This window comes from Eublepharis macularius, chromosome 17 (genome assembly GCF_028583425.1).
Source record: "Eublepharis macularius isolate TG4126 chromosome 17, MPM_Emac_v1.0, whole genome shotgun sequence".
Taxonomy (NCBI): domain Eukaryota; kingdom Metazoa; phylum Chordata; class Lepidosauria; order Squamata; family Eublepharidae; genus Eublepharis; species Eublepharis macularius.
In genome coordinates this window covers 1,952,705-1,962,459 of record NC_072806.1, presented here as the reverse complement: position 1 = coordinate 1,962,459, position 9,755 = coordinate 1,952,705, and positions in this window count along the sequence as shown.

The following is a 9,755-nucleotide window of genomic DNA, read 5'->3' as shown; positions in this document are numbered from 1 at the left end:
ATGTGGTGAGGGCGGAATTTTTTTAAAAAATAATATATCGAAAATAAATAAATAAATAAATGTGTGCGAGGCTATTTCTTTGCACCAATGTCTTCTCCCTCATACTGAATTTCCCTCATTTAATGTATCTTCTTTTTTTTGCATCATACCGAAATGGCACATGCTGTATGCATGGCATTTAAAAGGGGGGTGCATGTTTTAAAGGACGTAACTCTCTCCAAAAGACACATTGACAGCGCCACAAAATGAGGGCAACTGTTGACAATGACAACATATACCGAATCAAAATAGAGATGAAAAGGACTACGGATGTCAGAAGAGCCACATCTGCTCAAGTCTCTATTCTGGGTATGTCTCATCTGAAGGCAGGTCGTTTCAGAGATTGGCCGATCCAATGCAGAGCGGGAGCAGAACTACTTCTACTTCTAATGGAAGGCCAGAACAGTAAATCAGCCAGAGATGCAGCAAGCTGCTTCTTCTGCCGGTTAATATCTTGGCTTCATTAGGAGATGTGCGTTTTTAAATGACTCATTGGTGCTCTTTTCCAACACGTTGCCTGGGAGTTTCTTTGCCTTTGCCAGTCCCTGTTTGGATTTCGTTTCTCCTGTGTCTAGGATTCCTTGTTTCCACCCCATTTTTGTTTCTCTGCACCAACTTTTCTCCATAAAATATTTTGAACCCCCCCCCCCTCCCCTGGCTGATTAAATGCTCTATGCGAAACTGCAATGAGCATAGCCCTGCTCAGCAGTTACAGGGAACACATTTTCAATCCATGTACAATGTACACATGTTTTTTAAAAATATATGCATTGGATCATTCTCATGCTGCATTCAATGCATGTACCCCTGAACATATGATACAATCCCTACATTTTTATACAGTCCTTGTCCCTGGTTTCTGTTGCAGGGTCAACGTGGATTGACTTTTTTTTAACAAACAGATGCACACACTTTCACTGCAACGTGTACAGGGCTTCTGTGTACTTGTGGGGAGATTGTGGGAAGAAACTAACATGGGTGCTTTGGCCTGTGCAATTCTTGCTGTGAGAATGAGCGCATACCTGAAGAAAGACCTGGTAAAGGGAATGCTTGCCCTTGCCCAGGGAAAAATAGCAACCTGGCATGTTGCTTTGTCTCTGGCAGCAGTGTGAAATGTGCAGAAACCAGCAGTTGATGCTCTCCATGGCTTGGAGGGAACGTCTGCAGTCCAAGCCGTAGTTAAAGCACAGGAGCAGAGAGAGGCCTGCAAAAAGAAAAAGTTGGCGAACGACTAAGTACAGGTCTCTTCCTGGTCGGAGCCTTTGGGGTCAGGTTTAGAAGCCCAGCTTTAAATTCCACCCAGCCAAAGCTACCCCACGGTAAGGTCCGCCTCTGCAGCCACCAACATTGCGCCTCAAGATGGCTGCCCACTGCGCCCCCCCCCCCATTTATTGGCTGGTTTACTGCTCGTTAAAGAAACAGATAATGTGATTTTTTTAAACGAAAAGTTTCTTTGCCTTTCTGATTCTTGTGTAGTAATCTCTCCGATTAGCCTTGTAACTCCAGCTTTATAGGGAAAAAAGGAGACATAATGGGAAAATAATTAAAAATAAAAGACTGAGGAATAAAAAAAAATAATCATTTGATGGCGAGGGGGGGGGGATAAAGAGAGAGATCTGCAGAGCTGGTAGATAACCAACAGATGTGATATTTGCAGATAAGCATAGTAATTTAGATTAGATTAGATAAATCTGGAGGCATTAGAGAGCTTCTTGCCAGTCTTTCTTTCAGACTGATCTGTTTTTTTCAATTTTGTCTTGCAAGTTGAGAGGAGGTGGGAGGGAGCGGGGAAGAGAAAGAGCGAGAGAAAGGCTTAATCTTCGAGTACTTTCTTTTCTTTTTAAATGTGTTTTTTCCCCTCCAGAAGGTAGGATAATGCAAGAGTTGCATACGTGCATACACACACACACACACACACACACACACAAGCTGGGGTTGTGTTTTTCTTTCTTTTTTAAAAAAGCCACGGACAGACAAAAAAAATAAAAAACCCAAATATTTGAAAATGTATTTCATGGCAATTATGTCATATTTCATGGGCTGAAGCAGCTCCTGAAAGAAAGCCTGGACGCCTTAATTTGTATAGAAATTGTAATCATTTGTTCATTTCAAGGTGAAAATTGCATTTTTTAATTTAAATTGTATCCTGCGTGATAGTCTATTATCTAGTAAAATTGTCTCCTTGTCTGAGTGTCTTTATATGCAGCTGCAATTCCTCGTTGCAAATCCAGTTATATTCATAAAAGCTTTGTGGACGTCTCGGGAAATGTGAAGAATTTCTCGCGCGTTTGTGTTTGCTTCCCCTCCCTCCTTTCTTTCTTTCTGCCTCCCCCCCTTCAACTTCTTCTCCAGTCAATCCCCCTCCCACCCCCGCCTTCACTGTCCTTTCTTGGCTATTTCCTGGTTGAAATAAACTCATATCTGCTAATACAAGTAATTAGTTTGGATGCGTTCTGAAGACAATCAGAAACTAAATTAGGGCTCGGCTGTACACAAGAGTCCTTCGCCCCCTAAACCCTTGTTATAGGAAGCAGATCCAATGGAATTGGTTTCACTTGAAGGTAGACTTGTAGATTGCCTGGTGAGCAGGAACCCAACTGGATCGCCCAAGATAAAGCTCAGGTTGTGGAGTGGGTTACCAACTGAACAGGAACAAGTGGCTCGGCCTGCTTCTGTGAACCAGCAGAAATGAGCTGGTGAGGCTGTTTAGGGCATAGAGAGAGGCTCAGCTATTACATCAGGCTGGGGAGGGCACAGGGTTCTAATTCCACTCTCTTGCCAATACGTGCAGAATTGTCTGCTACTAGGGCTGTTTCTTGCTCCAAAAACGATGCAGGAATGTTACTTGGGATAACTTTCAGGGCCAGGAGTCCAGAAGGTGGAGTGCGTGATTGGCCTGCCTGCCTGCGCGTGTGTGTCTTCAGATTAATCCCCAGCGGAAGGGCCTCTAATATCTCCTGGAGGCCTTGAAGAGCTGTTGCCAGTCAGAGCAAATGATCCATGCTAGAATGGCCAAGGATTTGGCCCCAAGTCAGTATTGTACTATGGGGCAAGCCATGCCCGGTGGTGTTTTCCTGATATATTCTATCCAAAGAGTTGTTTTTTTCAGAATAAGGCTGAGATACCCCAAGGCATTTTGGTGCTTCAGGCAGAAAAGGCAAATGGTATTTCCCATTCAACTACAAAACTGACATTTTGCTGCCCTTTTTAATGATACCCCCTCAAACTGGCTGCCTCACTGCCTAATGGAGTAGGGCGTTTTCATCACAGTAATCTTTCTCTAATCATACACATAGCTGGTTCTGCTTCACCCTCCTCTCCAATGCCCGCAAACTCCCTGCCTCATGTAGCTCTTATTACACCAAAGGAAGAAAGAAATAGAAAGAAGAGGCTCTTATTTTATGCAGGCCCACAGCCTGTGCTAATAGGCTCTTCCATGTTGCTACGGCTAAAAATTGATCATGAAACACACACACACACACACGTGTGTGTGTGTGTGTGTGTGTGTGTGTAAAATGTGGGTTTCATTCATAGTAATGAAAGCACTATATAATGTATAGATGATGTGCATAGTACATATAAATACTGCATACATTGTGCATAAATGTCATAAGAACACGATGCATTAAAGAAACAAACACTAGCCAGGGCACGTTCAACGCCTTTTAATGCCCCAAGCCAGGTACAGCTACACCCCTCTCCTTGCCTGGGTCTGTGCCCAGCTTGGCCTAAGCCAAATGCTGTCAGCAATGCAACAGGGGCTTGGCTGAGACCCGCCCAGCTGTGGCACAGGGCCAGGGCGGATGCCGGACCCCTCCCATGCTGTTGATGGGGGGAGGGACTTACGGCCCTGGTGTGCTCAGCGTCCTCCTCGCCACATTGCCTGAAGCAGCCACTTTGCCCAGCTGAAGGGTAGACTGAAACAGTTCAGCATGAAACGAAACGACGAGGGCCTTTTAAAAATCTCTCCTGATTCCCACATCCCAAAGCGGGTCGAGCAGCCCATCCTGCTGCCTCTCCCGTCTCATCTCTCCACCAATCAGGGCATTACAAATCAAAATAATGCCACTACCCCCCCATTTCATTTCAGGAGCTTGCTGGACCTTGCGTTGTTCCTCTGCATCCTGATCTGGACTCGCATTTCTTGACAATGGCCCTCCCACCTGACGGATGGGTTGACGGCTCTTCGTTCTCATTTGACGAAGTGAGCTTTGCCTTCATATCCTGGGAAACTTTGTTGGACTTTAGGGTGTTACTGGCCTTGATTTTTGTTCTGCCCCCACTACAGACTCACACAGCAACCTACCGGCTGGAAGGATGCTGCCGATTATGACCAGAATGGCAATGCGGTGCTCACAACAGGTGCACATAAATGATTACCTGAGCTAGAGATCTCCACATCTCAGCTTTTTAAAAAGGGTAAGTTTCCAGTCCCTAGTGGCTTTGAAGTTTGGTTTGACAGTGGTTAGAGACTTTCTCAGAAGCTTGGGGAGGAGGAAAGAGGGGAGTCATGCAGGACTTTCAGCGTTTGGGAGATCCCCATGGATACCAGAGCAAGATTCTGGTACAGCGGTACCTTAAAGACCTACTCGATTTCTAGAGTACGAGATCTCTAGCTCATACCCTGGAAATCTAGTTGGTCTTTATGGTGCTGCTGGACTCAGATCTTGCTATTCTACTGTCGACCAACACGGCTACCCACCTGAAACTACCCCCATGAATACTAGAAACGTTTAACAAAATGCCCAAATTACAGCCCACCCCCATTTTGATGTTTTGTATAATTGATGCAGATTGATCAATCCCACCTCTGTAGATTGTGGTGGCCAACACAGCAGTTGATTCCTTTATGAGGTTTCATGGCAGTTTTTGTGCACCGTATGCAGTTAGGTCTTCTTTAGTCTTCCAACCTGGGCCGTTTTCACACTACTAACCTGCTTCCGTAACATTGCGAAACGTCGCACAAAAACCGCAGAAGATAGCATCTTCTCACAAGATTTTTGTGCGACATCACAAGAGTTTTGTGCAACATCGCTCAAAACTCTCGCAAGAAGACGCTATCTTCCACGTTTTTTGCGCGACGTTTCGCAACGTTAGGGAAGCAGGTTAGTAGTGTGAAAATGGCCCTGATGCTTTTATGTAATGTGCCCTTTTGTTTTTTTGTAAAGAGGTTCATTATTTGTTCTCTCCACAAGGCATTCAAGAACCTCCCATTCTCTGGCAAGAAGACCCTCCAAGCCTTTATCGCCCCCTCCCCCCAATTACCTTTCGGCTTCCAATAAGGAAGAGAGCCCGTCTCATGGAAAGAACATTTCCTTTGCCTCCAGCCCAATGTGGCAAGACAGGGGGCTGTGGCTCAGTGGCAGAGTTTTTGTTTAAAAAGTCTCAAGTTCCATCCCTGCGGTCTCCAGTTAAAGACTCTCAGGTGCTGGGAAAGGCCTTTCTCTGCTGGAGGCCTGGAGGTGCAACTAGTCAAAAGAGGCGAGACTGGCCAGAGAGACCGTTTGAGTTGGCAAGAAGAGGGCACTTTCAAGGTTTCTCCACTACCCTGGGCTCTTTGGAGGCAGAACAAGACACAAATATGATCGAAAGTCCTCCCTCCCTCCTGCCTCCAGCCCCCGTTTTGTTATTATTTACAGCTTTCACAGCATCCTGGATGTTATCACACTTTAAATCTCCATCTTTTTCATGTAGCCGACATCAATAAAAGGAAAAAGACTCATAAAGTGGTATTTAATTCTTATTTTTTAATGTATAACAGTTACGCCTGAGTTACAGAGAGACACCTACAGGCAGCCGGTAGTTAAAGCAAATACCAGTTTCATTTTCGCTAGCCTACTACTCCATATAGCTGAATAAATTATGGGGTGGTTATATACACACACACACACACGCATGCGCGCGCACGCGCACCTTGGCTTGGGCATCCACTCACTTCGACTTTCACACAGATGCATACACTCACATGTACATATGGAGCAAAAATTAGCTATGACTTGAACACGGAAGCAACATATTTGCAATTACTAGGCATAAGGGAATGTTCTACAGATAATATTTCTCCAGGCGCGGGCACGTGGAGGTGTTAGGGATGACGAGTTAGAAACATTAAATACACAAAATCGCTGAGCTGCAGGACTTCTGGGGTGTAGGACCGTGGGAGTGAGAATGCTCGGTGAGGCTGCTGGAATTATGGCGGGGAAAAGGCTCTGAAGGAGTAGACACCAATAGTCCTGGTTTCCACCCCTCTTTCCTCCTCAGAAAAATAATTACATGTTTTCCTTTCGAATCCTGCTATCGCTTAGCTGGGGAGTGCCAACGCGGTGCATGGATTTCATGCATTTTGGGGTGCATCAATGATCGCTAGTTCTCTCAGTTGAAATGAATAGATCAGCCAGTGTGCTTTCAGTACTGGAGAACACATGGAACTTTGGACCGGAGTGCAGGAGTTTGGAAAATTTTCCCCTGGAATGATCAATAAGAATGGAATGTATTTCTTGTCTGACCACAATGGATTTAGAATCTCTCCTGCCGTCCTCAGATTGCAGGGATCCACTGAATAGCCTCTAATTTCGGTCTTTGTTTTCAAAATAGCACATTCAACACAATCAAACAGTTATATATATATTTATATAAAATATATTCAGTATTTGCATTGTATCACTGTAATCTAGCACCTTTTCGTCCTCCCATATCACCTCGGCGCCATTTCCTTTCATTTATCACTCAGTCCTCGGTCCCTTTTGCCCAGACCGCTCTTGAATCTGATCCGCATGATTTTGCTGACACGAGGCTGACAAAATCATGGGGGTCACCTAAGCCAATAGGATCTGTGTGGCTGCACGGGCAAAAAGGCTGAAGAAGAGTACAAGGGCAGGAAACAGGCCAAGAAGAAAAGCACTGAGACCTTGCCAATGAGTTCACAGAGCGCTGAAAGTGGGAGGTGCTTTTCAGCAGTCAGGGAACCGAAGGCCAGTGGAGGGAAGGAAGTTTGGTCCAGCCATGCAGGGCCCCACAAGACTTGGCTGACTTCCCGCTGTGTTGTTCCATCACTGCATATTCTGGCTGGATCAAAAGCTACTTTGGGGGCTAGTTCCAGACTCAAAGGGGGAGCTTGGAAAACCCACCAAGTGCCTCTAGTTCTTTGGATCCTGTCTGCTGGTTTGCTTTGACGTTGCATTAATGTAGAAGTGTTTCTGTCCCTTCTGTCCATCCCCCCCGTTGAGTTTCACCAGCGCTCTGGTCTGCCTTTCATAAGACAAAAAAAGGGACAGATCCTAACCCTCCCTGCCCCACAACTGCTTCTTGATTTCTGGCCCTTAATATACACAGCCCTGCCAACCAACCAAACGCACCCTGTCCCAAAAGCTCCTGGAATGTATTTTGAGAACATACAATATGAAAACATCCTACATTTTCTCTTTCCTCAGCCATCATAGATTAGCACAGCACTCACTGTCTGTTTAGTAATAAAAAGAGAGAGAAAATGACAACTTTCTATAAACATGTAACACAGGACCAAATTTCCAATTCATGTACATAAGCATGCCCTCAGTGGAATGAGAGTCAAGAGAAAATCGTTGTGTGTCTCCCCCCCGTATTCATCTAAGCACAATATTTACAGCGGAAGCTTAGATGTGCACTTTTAGGCAAAGGGAAATGGCAAATAGCATTACTTGGGAGTAGCATCATACCACAACATCTTAAGGCTCCTCCTATTTGTTAAGATGTCCTCTTAGAGAGTCCTCTTCTGGCTTTTGGTCCTCGCTTGACCCTTCCCGGACTTGCTCAGCCAACCTCCTGTGGGGTACATGGCCAAGGGTGCTTTGGAAGTCAGGGTGTGTGTCTGATTTTGCTATTATATACACAAATGCAAGCATACAATGAACCAGGCTGAGGGGCGGCAAAGGGAGTGGTGTTTATTCACCAGCCATGCTCTTCCTGGGAAGGGGCTGCTTTGTGGCTGCTTCTGGCTTAATTTGCGTGGAGCAGAAATGGCCATGTTGGGGGACAGCAGGGCTATCCGTCTGGCTGTACACATTTCAGAAAAGGATGGGCCGATACATTCAAACAAATGACAACAGCCACCTGGGATTCAGCTCTTCTTCCAGTTGTTGTTGGTGGGGGCTTCGCCTGTAGCTGCCAACTCACAAGCTGTGAGAGTTGGGTCAGGACTAGCAGTAAGGACAGTTAAAACGACTGCGGGGGGGGGGCTCTGTAGGAAGAGCCAAGTGCAAAATATGTCTAAAATATAAGGGGAAAATGAACACTATGAAGGTTGAAACATGCCCCTGTTCCCCTTTGCCTGACTGGCGACTGTTTTTCCCTGGGGAAGAAGCAGTTTGCTCCGCTTGTGTCCCCCCCACCCCATCATTTCCCAATCCTGAATTGTCAGTAAAGGCAGTGGGAAGGGGCTGGTTATGGCTGTAAACTCGGAATGCAGTGGAGATCGCTGAAGAACAAAATCCTCTTAATTTGGAATGGGCTGGAAATGTTGGTTCCCTCTCTCCCGCTAGACCCCGTTCCTATTATTTCCTGACTTGAATATTTACTTTCATTCCTTATCTCCTCATTTGGGACTCAAAGGCATAATTCCATTTGTTTTTAACACAGCATTCCCGGTTACGGAAGCTGCAGGATGTGGGCTCATGAAGAGATGTACAAGGTAAGAGGCACCTTGCAGTTTTCGGCATAGGGAAGTGTCTGTGCAGAGCCAGGCCGCCGGCACTTTTAGCCCCAAGTAGCTTGATGGGGAGTGAGCGCTCAGCCCCGAGGTTTCCCCCAGAGACTGAACCAGGGGACCTCGACGCACGCGCAGCATCTGCTATCCCTGCTGAGCTACAGCCCCTCCCCTTCGGCCTCCTTCTCCATTGGTCCACCTCTCCTCTGCACCATCTATGCTGCCTGTTGACAGCTCTTAGGTATTGCTCTTGCCAAGTTCTGTGCCGGCCTGTGGTCCTTTTAAATGGAGGCACAGAAGTCTGATCCCGATTGACCCTTCTGCAGGCCAAGAAAGTGCTCAGCCACAGAGCTATGGAGGAATGGAATGCCACTGGTTATGACCAGGGCGGGGGGGGGGGCGGAATGCTGGCCACCACTGCCAAGCCATTTGTTCAAAGGTCCCTTCCTGTCTACAGTGGATGGTTGGTGCCTCTCTTATCATGGAAAGATTGCCTTTCCTAAGAGATTACCATCCGCTCCGATGGTAGATCCAGAAAAAAGTTCCTCTCACTCAGCCACACACGTATTAGTTTTTCAGGAGAACAAATTCATCCAGTGTTACGATGGTGGCCGAAGCCAACATTTGCTGGAGGCGGGAGATTGTGGCCCCCTGTTCAATCGGCCTTCAGCATCCACTCTTTCTTGGCCAACCTGTGCCACTGGATGGCCAGCACTCTGTGATCTGAAAAGCCCTGGCGCCATCTAAAATACGAGCTTGATGATTCTGAACAGGATTCTACCTGCACCGCAACCTCCCCAGCTCCTCCGGAGCGGTCATGAATGGCACATGAACTGACCAATTGCAATTCATCGTCACCCATTCCCTGTGGAATGAGAGTCTCCAGGAGGAATCAGCCTAGCATTCATGGGAACTCATCTCGAGCTCTCCAAATCCGACTCTTATTTTGTTTGGTTGTAGTTGTCAGATTCCCTAAGCGGGAAGGCGCTTACAGCATACACCGAATCCCTCCAGTCCCTGCTGACATTTATCAACC